Source organism: Leiobunum rupestre, chromosome 4 (genome assembly GCF_980474605.1).
Source record: "Leiobunum rupestre chromosome 4, qqLeiRupe1.1.hap1, whole genome shotgun sequence".
Taxonomy (NCBI): domain Eukaryota; kingdom Metazoa; phylum Arthropoda; class Arachnida; order Opiliones; family Sclerosomatidae; genus Leiobunum; species Leiobunum rupestre.
Genome location: NC_143387.1, coordinates 53,054,175 through 53,070,955, shown reverse-complemented (window position 1 = coordinate 53,070,955; position 16,781 = coordinate 53,054,175). Strand labels below are relative to the sequence as shown.

The window sequence follows — 16,781 nt, the reverse complement described above, 5'->3', positions numbered from 1 at the left end:
CCAAAATTTAATATATGGGCCTCCAAATTATTTAATATAAAAAATTCTGTAATTTGTTTGCGAAATAATTTATTTATGTATTAATTTCTCAATATTCAATGCGAGTGATTCGCTTAATGACACTGCTGTTTTTATTCCTTGATACTATATCAAAATTGTATCTGTAATTTTATCTTTACAAATTAATGGTTCTTAAACTTACTTTACTTATTGTACCTACGTACATTCATTTTCGTAAAGTTGTAAGTTCTTATGTAAGGGATGTACATGCGAACTTGCGAAGTACCGAAGGAATGAATGTAAATTGATAGACTGGAATTCAGTGGTAGAAATAAGTAAATAACCACTCATTGGTTAAGTGTTATCGGTACACAAAAAAGGATCAACACACACTCAGTTTTTAATTATGTTTAAATTCATAATGTACCCATTGTACCCAAAATTTTCACCACTTGCTTCAAAAAAATTAAATAATCCACGTGGACGGATTTGAAAAAAAATTGGTGTGGGGGGGTCTCCATAATTTTGGTGGGGCCTCCAAATGGTTGGCCCACCTCCCCAAAAATCCTGGCGCCGCTACTGTCTATATAATCAGAGTATAATCAGAGAGTAAAATTATTTATTTTATTCCATTAGAATTAATAAATTAATCATTTCGGTAGATACGATTCAAGTTATTTCGTGATTAGGAATTTAATTAAATTAAATATTAACATCAATGATATTTAATATTAGGATTTAATATAATGTACTGACAGGGGAACCCGGCGCGTAAAACCCCGCGTTGAAGGTTCTTTTTCCGAGGAGAGATAATTTTCAAGGATTTTTATTCATTCATATAATTCTGTAGTTGGGCGAAAATTCTATTGTTTGCCTTTTAATGTCTTTTTTTACGTACTTCTGAGAATCGTTTTTAGGCAAATTCGTTCTGAATGGGATTTTTCATCGCGTGCGTGTGTGCTCTACCAGGAAACTGACTTTCCAACACGTAGCTAGCACCCCCCGCTCCCCTGCTAACCAACGCCGCTAGTCGCCGATAATATCGTACGATAGAGCGCATTCTTTACCCCTTTGCACGGCCTTATTGGAACTGGCTTCTAGTCACGCGCTCTTTTTTTAACGGCCAATTAAAAACTTAAATCATTTTATTTCACTCATTAATTTTTAAAGTTCATTAAATTTGTAGCTGTATTTAAATTGCCGCCGGCTAAGTTCGTGTTTCTATTTATAGACTTGTTTTCCCGCTTTGCCGAAAATTTATTCACCAGTTAGTAATTGCGATCCGCTAATCGATTACATTCTTATTTTATTTTAACCATAGCATTTTTAACTTGTAAGCTATGTACCCGGTTTAAAACGTAGGGCTTTAAAAATAAATGCGTCGATTTTTCATAACAAATGAAGTATTCGATTAAATCAGTCTTAGCTGTATAATCGATTAATGGTCAAATTTAGATAAAAATGAGATACATTTTATAGTTGATTGATTCTTTCGGAGTTAGCTTAGTTATGTATAGATTTATTCTGCTTTAGTGTATTCGATTAAATCAGTCTTAGTTCCATAATCGATTAATCGTCCAATTTAGATTAAAATGAGGTACATTTTATAATTGATTCATTCGGAGTTAGATTAGTTATGTATAGATTCTGCTTTAGTGTATTCGATTAAATCAGTCTTAGTTGCATAATCGATTAATCATCTAATTTAGGCGATTATTATAGGTATTAATTCGGAGTTAGATGATATACTTATTCTGCTTTGGAATATTCGATTAAATCAGTCTTAGCTGTGTAATCTATTAATCGTCCAATTTATATTACTATGAGATACATTTTATAAATAATTGATTAATTCGGAGTTAGATGAGTTACTTTTAGACTTATTTTGCCCTTGCGTGTTCGATTAAATCAGTCTTAGCAGCATAATCGATTAATCATCTAATTTAGGCGATTATTAGATGTATTAATCCGGAGTTAGATGAGTTACGGATAGACTTATTATGCTTTAGAGTATTCGATTAAATCAGTCTTTAGATGTATATTCGATTAATCATCCAATTTAAATGCAGCTACCATGGATTAATTCGGATTTACTCCCAATTATGTACAGACTTATCCCCCTTAGTGTAACAGATTTCTTTTACATCGACGGATTAAGACATCTTCGATTAAATCGGCCTTATAGTTGCGCAATCGATTAATCACCCGATTTAGATACTATTAATTTTGATTAATTCGGAGCTATATGAGTTATGTACAGACTTATCCCACCTTATAATATCAAATTTCTTTAAAAAGACTGATTTAGATGTATTCGATTAAATCTACCTTAGTTGTACAATCGATTAATCATGACTTGGTCACTTTTAATTAATTCGGAATTAGACGTCTTATGAATTAATCTACCCGTTAGTTTAAATAATCGATTTCACTCATAATAATCTATTAATCGAACTAAATGGTATATTCGATTACAAACTACTATTGTCTAATCGATTAATATACTAGAATATTTAGTGATCGACGTAATATTAATCGATTTATCGTGATATAACTTAGGGATGCACCGATATATCGGCCTATTTTTCTAATATCGGGATCGGTCAATATCGGCTTAAGCGAAGCCGATATTGGCCGATACCGGTATTAGAAAAATATTTTCAAGAAAAACTTTTAAAAATATGAAAAATCTCGATTAACTATTGATAATATTTTATTTGATTGGCCGCTTCAGAAGCTAGATCATAGCATTATTTTAGACCGGGGGTTACGAGTTTAAATAAATAAAAACAACGATATTCGATTTGTGATAGAAAACATGTATCACGTAAAATGAAAAGAAACATATTCGGATATGCTTTTGCAAACTTTTAGAATTGAATGGTATGACAGTGTACTGAACCGTCTTTTACAAAATTTTTATCATATACACTACTGTTATTATATATAACTTTGTTAATATCAACTGATATGATCTTCCGATATTGCCGCCGATAAATCGGCCGATATTATCGGCTACGAATATCCGATATATCGGTGCATCCCTAAAGCCGCGTTCACACTAGACACTTTGGAAACGTTTTAAAATGGTTTAAAAATATCAAATTAGCCGCGTTCAAACTACGCACTTTGGAAACGTTTTGAAACGGTTTCGAAAGATCAAATTCAACATTTTCGGAGTCAACGGTATTAATAGGCATACGATAAATACATTCGACACCAAAATTTTACAATTTGATATTTCGAAACCGCTTTAAAACGTTTCCAAAGTGTCTAGTGTGAACGCGGCTATTGTAAAATTTTGGTGTCGAATGTATTTATCGTATACAGTTAAGTTCTTCAAATTTGTTTAGGGTTTAGCTTTATTATCCCTTTTCATAATGGACTAATCTACTTATTCGCTAATTTTATCATCCTTTACAATGCAGTCCATAGGTGGTTCCTTTTAACTTAACATCGCCTATATACTAATCTCCACCACTCTCCCCCTATTCGGCTTTTCGTTGCTACGCAACTCGTTTTAAAATTTTTAATATTTAGGCTTAGTTTCTCTATTCGGTGTTACTGTCGCGAGCCAGATTTCCCGCACGGTACTGACGAGTCCCAAATAGGACGAAACCGGTCTACCGTTGGAATTTCTGGCTATTTAATTTAATTTAATTTAATTTTTCACTCGAAGATCTATTTGGTCCGAGTTTCGCGTCTTTTTGTTTGCTCGAAGACCTATCGGTAAGAGCTATTAGAAAGTTTTTAAATTTCTTCAAATTTGTTTAGGGTTTAGCTTTATTATCCCTTTTCATAATGGACTAATCTACTTATTCGCTAATTTTATCATCCTTTACAATGCAGTTGACTCAGAAAATGTTGAATTTGATATTTCGAAACCGTTTCAAAACGTTTCCAAAGTGCGTAGTGTGAACGCGGCTTATTATAACTATTTTTGAGCGAACATTACGCGTCGATGGGAATGCATCCCACACGAGACTTAACCCACTCGAAAGAGTAGGTGACCCCGTGGGTGTGAATAGGGCACCCGGCGCTCAAACGAGGGGTCACGGGTTCCCGTATAAAAGGTCGGGAGACGCAAATTGGTCGGGACTCGGCGGAGGTGAAGCGACCGACTGTATTAAAAGTGTAGGCTTCACCGATGTGTGTCGTCAATTTAAGTTGACAGCGCGTGCGGGAAGCGGCCCATATCACGTCTGCCGGGCGTCCCGTCACCTCTCTCTCTGTATCGAAAGGAAGCAATCCAATTTGAAGGGGTGTCCACGAAAGGGGTGTCCTTGCTGAGCCGTGAACGACGGATTAAGGATGGCCTAAATCCACTCGCGACTCTCTGGAACCTCCGAAAACTTTCGAAGACACCTAGATAAACTTTAAGTACCCCGAGTGCTAACAACGCCGGGCACCTGCCCAACTCACCTCTTCCGTTTAAATTAAAATTGACAATTCCCACAGAAACAACGTCCGTAGCTACTCCATTACGTCTAGCTCAGCCTTCCCGCTTTGAAACTTTCTCTGGACGTTTCCCTCGTACGAGGGGGGCTTTCTGCCGGAAATCCGAAGTTTCGATTTACCCCGGGGGTAAGTTTAGATTGATTAAAGGAGCTACTTTAACTGTAGCGAATTTAAAATCGTTTTACACGGAAGATGTCCAATTATGGGCCGGCTCGAAATGGTCGTTTCGCTCGGAGGGGAGCGCGTCTTATTGGACTATTTTGAAAGGTTGACGTCGTCGCTTTTGAAGTCGCAAATTAAATAGAGAGCTTGGTTTATAATCGATTTTAAACACAATCAATTTGATTGCGCGAGAATCTTCTCGGATATTCGGCTGACGATTAAACTCGAGCGGCTTTTGATGTCCGTGTATCCAGACGGGCTTTTAACTAAATGAACCCCGAGGAGGGTGCTCCAAATATACGATCCATTTAGATTACCTTATACAGGGTTGCCAGGGAAAACAGGGAAATCAGGAAAAAGTCAGGGAAAGGTCAGGGAATTTTAAGAATTTGTAAAATGTCGGGGAATAGTTCTTTTTATAAATAACCTTGGCCATCTTGTTGAAATGTTGCCTCCCCGCTTCAGCTGTGGATCCGTTTTCTCTCCCACTAAAGAGTTTATGAACTCATTCTTAGACATTAGCTGAACTATTCCACGCAACATTTCAACAAGTTGGGCAAGCGTAAAGACATTTTATAAAATCAACTATTCGATTTTATCTTGACACTTTTTGAAGGTAATTTTACTCTAGATCTATGACTAATTCCATGATTATCATTTATTTCCTTGAAAGTTTGGCTAATTTTCTCAACATTGCGATAACCTTTTTACTGAAATATTAGTCCATTTCAATTTATTAACGTCTGATAAAAGGAAAGTATAAAATAAAAATTTTGGCATTAAAAAGTCAGGGAAAATCTCTTAAAATGGTCGGGGAATAGTCAGGAAATTTGAATCTGAATATTTTGTGGCAACCCTGTTATACTTCGAGATAAATCCCGCGAAAAAGTAGAAAAGTCCGTAATAAAAAGGGGCAAAAATGCTAAACCTTAACCAATTTAAAGTAATGATAAAACTTACGAAATACTCGGACTAATAGGTTTTCGAGGATTAAATTAAAATGCGAAACTCGGACCAAATAGATCTTCGAGTGAAAAACTAAATTAAATTAAATAGCCAGAAATTCCAACGGTAGACCGGTTTTGCCCTATTTGTAGCTCATCAGAACCGCGCGGGGAATCTGGCTTGCGACTAAACCAAAAACAGAAGCTAAGCCTAAACATTAAAAATTTCAAAACGTGTTGCGTAGCAACGGATACCCGACTAGTGGGTTATTGGTGGAGAATGAAATATACGATAAGCATAAGTATATAAGATTATTACATAAGTGTGACCCTTCCTATTCTTCGCATGCAAAAGTTTTACTGACACAAGACAGACTGCATTACGGGCTTCATCGCAGTTTTGCGTCCGCTTGCTAAGGCGTCACACGTAGCCTTTGACAGCGCCTCGCTAGGGGGAGATTTTCTTCTTGTGATGACGTCACTCCGTACTAGCTCCCAGTAAAATATTCCCCAAAATGACAAACTTATGGAACAATATTATAGACTTATGGTTAAAGTTAATAAAAACAACCTATATACTATAATGCAGTTAAATTACGCGAAAAAGTAGAAAAGTCCATAACAAAAAGGGGCCAAAAAAGCTAAACCCTTAACGTACATTTCATTCTTCACCAATATCCCCATATTTATAGCTTTCGGTTGCTACGCAACATGTTTTGAAATTTTTGATTTTTAGGCTTAGCTTCTATTTTTGGTTTAGTTAGACGCAAGTCAGATTCCTTGCGCGGTACTAATGAGCTCCAAATAGGGCGAAAACGGTCTACCGCTGCAAATTCTGGCTATTTTATTCCATTTTAATCTGGTTTTGTGACTCTTAGACCCATTTGGTCCGAGTTTCGCGTTTTAATTTTAATTTCTACTTTATCGCGTAATTTAACTGCATTATAGTCCACAGGTGGTGGTTTTTATTAACTTGTACTTCGAGTGCCCGTTACGAAATTACTTCGATTAATTGTTCAATTATTAAATAGTTCTTACTTTGCGCTATAATTGTGTACAAAAAACTATATTATTTCCATCGATATGTACGTTCAATGTCATTTGCGTTTTTACCATTTCGTAAAAATATTTTACCACTGGAAAAATTAATTAATCGTGCCACTTTGAAAAGTTCGATCAATCGTGCCACTTTGAAAAGTTCGATCAATCGTGCCACTTTGAAAAGTTCGATTAATCGTGCCACTTTGAAAAGTTCGATCAATCGTGCCACTTTGAAAAGTTCGATCAATCGTGCCACTTTGAAAAGTTTGATTAGTCGTGCCACTTTGAAAAGTTCGATTAATCGTGCCCCTTTGAAAAGTTCGATTAATCATACTTGTTTAAGAAATCGATTAATTTTTCCATTTTGAAAAACCTCGATTAATCGCAGCATTTTAAATATAAATCGATTGATCGTACCGTTGTCACAATCCAAATCGATATCGTAAAATCGCCGTTAAATTTATCGCTTCCAATCATCCGTTAGTTCTTTTTCGTCCCAAGAGCGTCTTTATGATTGCACCCCGTAGAGTCATCAAAGGCTGGCGTGGAAGCAAGGGCTGGGGCACAAACTAGTTCGGCCGCCATGAATGAACGCTCCCCTAGTGACGTTTTCTCTCCTCGCGCGCCGTCTTTTCGCGGGAAGAGAGAACGGCGCATGCGCGGTCGCCCTAGACGTTTTCCCCCATTTTCAATCAAGGAAAAACTGGCAGAACGCGTTCGCTAGCCAGTCGCGAAGCTACGAGAATCTTTTCTAAGCCTAACACGCCGACATTCTCACCTGTGTTTCAAAATATACCTGGCCAAATAGTGAATTAAGTTTAAGTTAATCTAACAGGTCTTTTAATTGTCGCGTACACCTAGGGATTACGTCCAAAATTACTCAAGATTTGGGTAAGTTTAATCATTTACAAGGCCGAATAACTACCTTAAAAATATACCTTCGAATTTTTTCCTTTTATAAATTATACCCTCAACGTAATTTTCCTGGTAGACTTATCGTATTCCCGTTGTAGTTATTATAGTTTGGGTGTTTTTGCGACGCGAGGAGGGGCTCTATAGCGGGTTTTAGTAGCATTATAGTATGACCCTTAGTTGACCCCTTTTCAGGTTCATTGGTCACTGGGATTTTTCAGGGTCGGGCCGTAACATTTTTTTTTTACGGTTGAAACGGGTTTTGAAAAACCAGGTATCGTTTTTTTTATATTACATATATACTGGTATAATTTGAACTTGAAAGAATCTTGATCTATTAATTTAAAATAACATATTTCCGTTATTTAAGACACGTTTCGAATGGTATAACTACTGATTTGACGTTATTTTTTTATCTAATTGCTTTCGGATGGGTAACGATATTAAGCGGGTTTTGCAAAAATATTTGATACGTACCCCTATCGTATACCGTTCATTTTTCCCCCATCTGTGACTCATAATAATTTATTTTAAAATGGGAATATGATTAACAACGGAAATAAAGTATTTTCGCCATGTCGTCAAATTTACATTACACGTTTTTTTATACCCGTTTTAAAATATTCCTGTAAATTTTAACAATTTCCCCATATTACAGAAAAAAAAGGATGTTACAAATTTTGGACACTTGAAATAAGTCTTCACATACATTTCCCATATTTTTTTCATCACCGTTTGTGTAAATTTTATAAATAAAATTAGAAATACCAAAATAACGTGATTAATAGTGTTTTGATAATTATAATTTGAGCGACTATGTTTGTATAATTATAGTTTAACCGTTAAATTTTAAATGCTGCTACTAAACCGAACTAAAATTATATCTGAATAATCTTTGTAATTTCAACACCCTAAAAATACCAGTTTCAATTTTCAAGGAAAATGCCAGACATATAAATTGAGGAAATTATCGGAGTCTATAAACAAGTAAACACATTATTCACACAAAAAAATAATATACGGTATATTAGGTATGAATAACTGTAAAAATTAGTTAATAAAAACACATCTAAACTCAATTACGTATAAAAAAGAATTATTAAAGATAAAAAATATTATAGAACTACTAGATTTACGTAATCTGATAGCTTCTTTCGACGTTGATTATAGGTTTAATCGGTATTTGCGATAGCAATGACAGTTGAGTATATAAAACCTGTCTCATTTGAACACCGAAATGGGGAATTCAGTCCAAGGTTTCGTGAAAACAAACGATTTCCTTATATCATTCGGAATTTAAACAATGCAGTTTTAAAATAAATATAACGTCGGTTTTAACCAAATATTTACTTGGGAGGGGGGGGGGGGATGAAAATACCGTGTACTGCAATTTGTTTCCGAAGTTTGATTTAGGGCAAAATATTTGATTCAATCTATCGCTTATTTGTTTTTGGCAATAAATACCATGCCGAAGTTTTTGGCCACGTTCTTGGATTTTTTGTCGCCTTGGTTTTGATATTAAGTTTTCGTAATGTTTCAGTTGTCGAAGTTTTTACACGCGCGACGCCACGTGTAAAAATGAGGAACTATCCTCATTATCTTCCTAATGACAATTGTGTGGGATATTTGGCAAAAACATGTTTCTATAAAATGTACAAACGATTTTATACGCGTCACGAACGTTTATTTTGCATTCGCGCTTCAAGTTCCGAAGTTACTCGCGACTTCGGCTCGTGCTAGTGACGTTAAAACCCCTAGAATTTAAAGTGTTTTAAATTTTAATACTTTTCTATCGAAATTCTAAATTAACCGTTAATGGCGTATCGTTTATGGTAATTATTAGAGAGTATCAGCATACCCATTTCTAGGCGTTTTAGCGAACGTCTACCAATCTCCTGAACGTTGCAAACGTTCGCGTAAACGCCTAAAAATGGGTTTGCTGAAACTCGATTATCCACGATTTCGATATAACCAAAGATTTTTTCCTTGATTCGTTTTGTGCGAAATTACCGTTAATTACGCAATTATTAATAATAAGGATAATTTAAAAAATAGAGGACAGTTTTAAGAAAAATCTTCACGCAGAAAGAAATATTTATTACCGTCAATAATTTTGAGCTATTTTCTGAAAGAAATCTTTCGTGTTTTTTTTTAGGGAAAATGTCAAGTACAGCCTACCGGGCCCCCAGAGGTCTTATAATTCCTATATTTTCCAAAATGTCCTATATTTTTAGCAAAATCCCCCAAAAGTCCTATAAAATCTTATAATTTTGATATGGCCCATTTCAAATCCCGCAACTCAGTTAAATTGCTAGATTTAGCTATAGTATAAATTCGTATACAAATTCATTCTAGTCTACACTTTTGTTATTGTTAACATGGTTAGATACTAGTATATTTTTGTGATAAAATGGTTAAATAGTTAATATTTTTCAATGAAAATCAAAGATTTATTTCATTAGATATAGATTTTTTTTTATAAATGCATAAAGTTAATAAATGAAAGAGAATATATAGTCCTATAAAATCCTATAATTTTAGAAATATAATCCTATTTTTCCTATAAAAAAAATGAAGATTTATGTACGGTTTTTCTTCAGTCACTTTCTTCCCAAATCTTGCTTAAATTAGCGATAATTATGTTAAATCCACAATCGTCCCACGCAATTTGTAAACCTCAAATTAGTACAATTACCAGTAATATCCCCCCGCTGTAAAAAAGGAACGTCTTGTAATTAAATAAAACCTCCGTAATTAATCTTAATCCGCAAATGTCTGAGACTAGATAACAGACATCCCCAACAACGGAATTCTTTTTTTTCGGGGCTGCTTTTGTAAATTTCTCTCCCCAAAGATCAGCGCCTGATATAAACTCTCCCGCGCTGTTTCAAAGTCCTCGGGAAACGAATGAGTTGTAGGGGGGGGGGGACTAGGTTTTGTCTCCATTTTGTTTTAATTAAAACCCGCCCCCCCCCCCCTTTTCGCCGGCGTTGTTGTAAGAGTTAATTGTAGGAAGGCTTTATTTTCCTTCTGCAGTCTTTAAAAAGGAAAAGTTTCGCTTTTTCTCATCGGGTGCACTATGCTTTTTGTCGTCTATGCAAGAGTGGCCATGCGTTTCCCTCGTTGCCAAAATATCAGCGAACTTGCCCCAAGTTGGAACCGCTCTCCCTGGCCAAACATTATCCCTCCCCCTTTTTTACAGGGTCCCTTTCGAGGTTTTTTGTTGTTTATGTTCGTTTTGTGTACACCTACCATTTTTACCTTCTGCGGTTATTTCTTCTTCACCGAACCTTTTTACTATATTTCGGGGTTTTTTTTTCACCCAAAGATCAATTTTTTTTATCAATAGCTTTAGCCAGAGGGTCCCCTTTTGTAAAAATGGCATTTTTTGTTTAGTAGTTTAACCTCAACCCCTAGCAATTTGAGCAAGAATTCACCTGAAATATCTAAAACCATATAATATATAATAAGGTTCTATTCCCACGGCAAATATTGGAAGGTTCTATTCCCTTTAAAAATATTTTCTCTAGGATTGGATAAGTTAGGGGTCGTTTTTAGATTTCTATCTCGCAATATTGAAATTTTAGGATTATTTTATTTTAATTATATTAAATGTTTATCTTAAATGATTAGAAAAATATTAAAAAGAAATTCAATTATGCACGAGGTTTATTACGATTAATCAATTTTTACTATTCGTCATTAATTTTTAATTTCAAAATTTTAATTGATTAAGAATATTTCATTAAATTTGAATTATATTAAATGTTGTTTATAGTAAATGATAAGAATTATGTACGCATGTTATTTATTAAACCTTTTCTACTGTTCATAATTAATTTTTAATATTTAATAGCTTAAAAATTTTTGTTTTTGTATCTTAAGTTATTAGAAAATATTATAAAAATATTAAAACTATATAAATAACGATATAACAATTTTTTAATTATTCATAATTAGATGTTTTTAATGGCAAACAATAGCTTAAAGATTATTTCATCTATTTTTTGATTAGGCACTTACGTATACAATCAATAGAAATAAAGCTAAATACAACTTTAATTACGTAATAAAATTTTATTAAAAACAATAAAATTTCTGATGATGCGCCTGAAGAGACGCGAAACTTGTTAAGAAATTTGATTATGGTTTTAAATAAAATTTTATTACGTAATTAAAGTTGTATTTCTATTTACAGGGCCCCCAGAGGTCCTATAATTCCTATAAAATCCTATATTTTCAAAAATGTCCTATAACATCCTATATTTTTAGCAAAAATCCCTCAAAAGTCCTATAAAATCCCGAGTAAAATCCTATAATTTTTGTAAAAATAGTCCTATTAAGTCCTATATTTTTAGAAATATAATCCTATTTTTCCTATAAAAAAATTGAAGATTTGAGTGGGGGCCCTGTATTTATTTTAAATTATTGTATGTTTTGAATTATTAGAAAATGTTAGTTTTTTTACAGTTATACACGCGATGCTAATTACGATAGGAGTAACTATTTTTTATTTTAAATATTTAATAGCTTGAAAATATTAATTCAATTTAACAAATATTTCCTCTTAAATTACCAAAATTGGAATACAATATGTCCTTATAATAAAAAAACTTCCTGGAATCGCGAATTGGTTCGGCTTGAACGATGAAGGTTTGGTAATGACGTAACGGTAACGTCATCAGAAAAATACTTGATTCAAACAATATTCCTCGAAATAATCTTTCGTCACATTTGCATAAAATATTATCCGTAAAGGAAACCTGCTTTTGTCAATTCTGACGAACCGCGTGTGCAATATAATAGCTAAAAATATGGGCAAATAATAGATTTTATATATTTTATTTTCAATACAAAATTCTTAATTGGTCGTTCGACGCGGTGTCACAAACATCTTTGGACATTTCTTCGGGTATTTTCACGTATTTGTCGGGGACTCGACATATTCCCCGAATACCTGATATTGGTTTTAATAGTTCACTAGGCTTCAAGGATTACCTGTTCGTAGAGTAGCAAATTCGACGGTTTTTTCTCTCCTAAACATTTTTCTTCGGAAAGAAACTAGTTTCATATTGGCCTCAAAAAAGGAGAAACTTGGTAAGTTGGGAATGCTTAACCCGGATTTTGAAATGAAAAATATCCGGAACTTTTCAAATATTCCACTCTTGAATCATTTTCCGATACACACACTTCAAAGTAATGGTTGAAAAATCTGGGTCCTTCGCCAGGGCACAGCACCGGGTAATAAAACCCCAACGGACGCTTCTCGTATTTAAAGGGCTTCGCTATATAACTTCTAAAATAAAACGAAAAAACATTTTCAACCGTGTATTAGCTTTGCATTTGAAGTACTTTGTATATCGCGTTTAAAGTATGGCTCCGTTCATACTGATCGAAGCTTATGACAGTTACCACACGTCAGGGAAATCATGGAATAGTCAGGGAATTTAAAAATTGGCTGAAAAAGTCGGGGAATTAAATTTTATTTTGACACTTTTTGAAGGTAAATTTACTCTAGATCTATGACAAATTCTATGATTATCATTTATTTCATTGAGTTAGAAGAAACCACCTATGGACTGTGAGAAGGACGATAAAATACGCGGAAAAAGTAGATTAGTCCATAATTAAAAGGGATAATATAGCTAAATCCTAAACAAATTTGAAGAAATTAAAAAACTTACTAATAACTCGTACCAATAGGTCTTCGAGTAAACAAAAAACGCGAAACTCGGATCAAATAGATCTTCGAGTAATAAACAAAATTAAAAATAAATAAAATATCCAGAAATTCCAACGGTAGACCGGTTTCGTTCTATTTGGAACTCATCAGTACCGTGCGGGAAATCTGGCTGGCGACTGTCAAATCTAAAAGAGAAACTAAGCCTAAACATTAAAAATTTCAAAACGCGTTGCATATAGCAACGGAAAGCCGAAAAGGGGGGAGTGTGGTGGAGAATCATTTATTTCATTGAAAGTTTTCAGAATTTTTTCAACATTCCTATAACCTTTTTACTGAAATATAATTCCATTTAAATTTATTAACTTCTGATAAAAGTAAAGCATATAATAAAAATGTTGGCCTAAAAAGTAAGGGAAAATCTATTAAAATTATCAGGGAGTTTAATCTGAAAATTTTCTGGAAACCCTGTAGCTTTTTTCGCAATAGTAGGACCATTTAGGCGATTGCGTGTTTTTATAAAATCCGGTTCAAATATTATTTTTGGGCTAAATACAACGCCATCTTGGAAAATGGCGGTTTAAGTTTAACACTATTTTGATTTTTTTAATAAACATCACCATTAATAGCTATTTTCCTGTATAATTAACTGCTATTTAACTTTTATCAGGTAGCTAATCTTGAATTAGATGAAATCTTAATTGAATGTAATTACCATTTAATATTTTAGTTTGGTCGGGTTATTTATGTATTTTAATTTTTTTAAGAACCTATTATTTTGGTCATTTTTTATTTCTCCATTGAAATACATTTTGTGATTTCAATCAATGATTTTTTTTTAAATCAGACAACCCGGGGCGGTTTCAATTATCTCTGTATTATACGAGTGAAAAGTAAATTTTATGAAATTAAAATGTTGAAATCGATTTTAAAATCTTTCATTGAAATCTCAATTGCACCCAGAAATAATAAGCGCAAAATAAATTATCTGGTTGGATTGTGCTTTTTCTCGCAACGCCTTTCTCAAGAAATACAGTACAAAATTCTTGAAAATATTAAGTTACTTCTCCCATCAAATCTAAGCCCTAACAAACTAGAAACAATAGTAGCAGACAATTTCCCGATTAAGAATATTATATTTCAATATAAATTGTATTTAAAGTATTTTCCGTTTGGAATCCAAGAAATTATCAGTGAATTTTCCGTTTGGAATCCAAGAAATTATCAGTGAATTTTCCGTTTGGAATCCAAGAAATTATCAGTGAATTTTCCGTTTGGAATCCAAGAAATTATCAGTGAATTTTCCGTTTGGAATCCAAGAAATTATCAGTGAATTTTCCGTTTGGAATCCAAGAAATTATCAGTGAATTTTCCGTTTGGAATCCAAGAAATTATCAGTGAATTTTCCGTTTGGAATCGAAGAAATTATCAGTGAATTTTCCGTTTGGAATCGAAGAAATTATCAGTGAATTTTCCGTTTGGAATCGAAGAAATTAACCAACAAATTATCAGTGAATTATTGAATTTTCCGTTTGAAATCCAAGGAATTCACTTACAAATTATCAGTTAATTTTCCGTTTGGAATCCAAGAAATTAATCAGTGAATTTTCTGTTTTGGAATCCAAGAAATTAATCAGTGAATTTTCTGTTTTGGAATCAAATAAATTAACCAACAAATTATCAGTGAATTATTGAATTTTCCGTTTGTAATCCAAGGAATTCACTAACAAATTATCAGTGAATTTTCCATTTGGAATCCAAGGAATTCACTAACAAATTATTAGTGAATTTTCCGTTTGGAATCCTAGAAATTATCAGTGAATTTTCCGTTTTGGAATCCAAGAAATTATCAGTGAATTTTCCGTTTTGGAATCAAAGAAATTAACCAACAAATTATCAGTGAATTATTGAATTTTCCGTTTGAAATCCAAGGAATTCACTTACAAATTATCAGTGAATTTTCCATTTGGAATCCAAGGAATTCACTAACAAATTATCAGTGAATTTTCCGTTTGGAATCCAAGAAATTATCGGTGAATTTTGCGTTTGGAATCTAAGGAATTCACTAACAAATTATCAGTGAATTTTGCGTTTGGAATCTAAGAAATTCACTAACAAATTATCAATGAATTTTCCGTTTGGAATCCAAAAAATTAACTAACAAATTATCAGAGAAAGATGACGTGACTTCTTGTTCAGTGTAGCTAAAACACGTGCCGCGGAGATGGGTAGAGATGATTTGGGGATAGGGTGATAAATCGTTAGACTTTTCTGCAAAAAGAGGACTTCTTTTTTCGGAAAAACACCGCGGGCTGGGGGGTGTCGTAATAGTATGTAAATGAATGGAAGAGCCTCTGTACCTTCCGAAGAGGCATTATCTGGCGGGTACAGGTAGTTACCTGCCGATCAAGGTCGCGCCGGATTCACAATAGAAACATCACGCCGGGGAGATGATCCCGCGCCACCGATTTCCTCCCCTTCGCCCCCCCCCCCCACTGAGAGCCGAAAATTAATTTTTCCTCACTTTTTTGTGGTGACTGGTTCCTCTCGCTAGCCTATACGTAACGTGATCCGACGCTAATTTTAAGCTTTTTCATTCTGTCTATTGTATTGTTCCCTTCTCGGGTGCGGATCCATTTTTAACGGCGTGCGGAATTTGAACATAATTCTTTATAGATATTGCATGCCGGTCGATTGTTGAAGAGGTTTTTTAGAGCTGTTATCTGATAGTGTAAGGATTATAGTAAATCTATCCCGCGCTCTTAAATTTGTCACACTTTATTTTTTTTAAGAATTATAAATCTAAAGTTACTATTTTAATATTCCTAAAAAATGCAAATTGACGCCTGAAAGCTAAAACAACGTAACGGGTTTGGAGAGGGTTTTGAAAAATATATTGGTTTAGATATTTGTATATGTGCTTTATGAAATGTTAATAATTTCACGAATGCGTGTTAAAACAGGGTTGCCACGGTACCTCGAGAATCTAGAAAAATCAGGGAATTTTATAATTGGGTCTTAATATTCGGGGAATTTTAAGAACTAGTTAAAAACGCCAGTGAAAAAATCAGGTAGTGGAAGTAAAAAATTGCTAAATTGTTATTTAAAATTTCTGTAAATGGCCAGGGGAAACCTAGAAAAGTTGGGAAATTTAAAACTGAAAAAGCTGTGGCAACCCTGTAAAAGATTTCATTTATCACCTTAAAGTTGTTTTCATTCGTCACATTTGTGGTATGAGACTGCAGGGCCCCCAGAGGTCCTATAATTCCTATAAAACCCTATATTTTCAAAAATGTCCTATAACATCCTATATTTTTAGCAAAATCCCCCAAAAGTCTTATAAAATCCTATAATTTTGCCCTTTTCAAATCCAGCCACCCAGTTAAATTGCTAGATTTAGCTATATGATAAATTCCTATACCAAGTCATTCTTGTCTATACTTTTGTTATTGTTAACATGGCTAGCTACTAGTATATTTTGGTGATAAAATGGTTAAATAGTTCCTATTTTGTAAGTGAAAATCCAAGATTTATTTATCTAAATATAGATTTTGTTTTTAAATGCATAAAGTTAGTAAATTAAA

The 16,781-nt window shown here is 33.8% G+C and overlaps 1 protein-coding gene across 3 annotated transcripts in view; it reads left to right on the top strand.

The window, feature by feature from the left end:
* The window catches only part of LOC149948252 (uncharacterized), a 152,779-nt gene that overhangs the window by 13,733 nt on the left and 122,265 nt on the right, over nt 1-16,781 (top strand). For 2 of the 3 annotated variants that reach the window (XM_090173227.1, XM_090173231.1), the window contains exon 1: nt 7,321-7,496. The exons of the other annotated variant lie outside the window; for it this stretch is intronic. The gene's annotated coding sequence lies outside the window, so the exon portion shown is untranslated. Of the gene's footprint in view, nt 1-7,320; nt 7,497-16,781 lie in introns of those variants that run through there. 3 annotated transcript variants of the gene reach the window in all.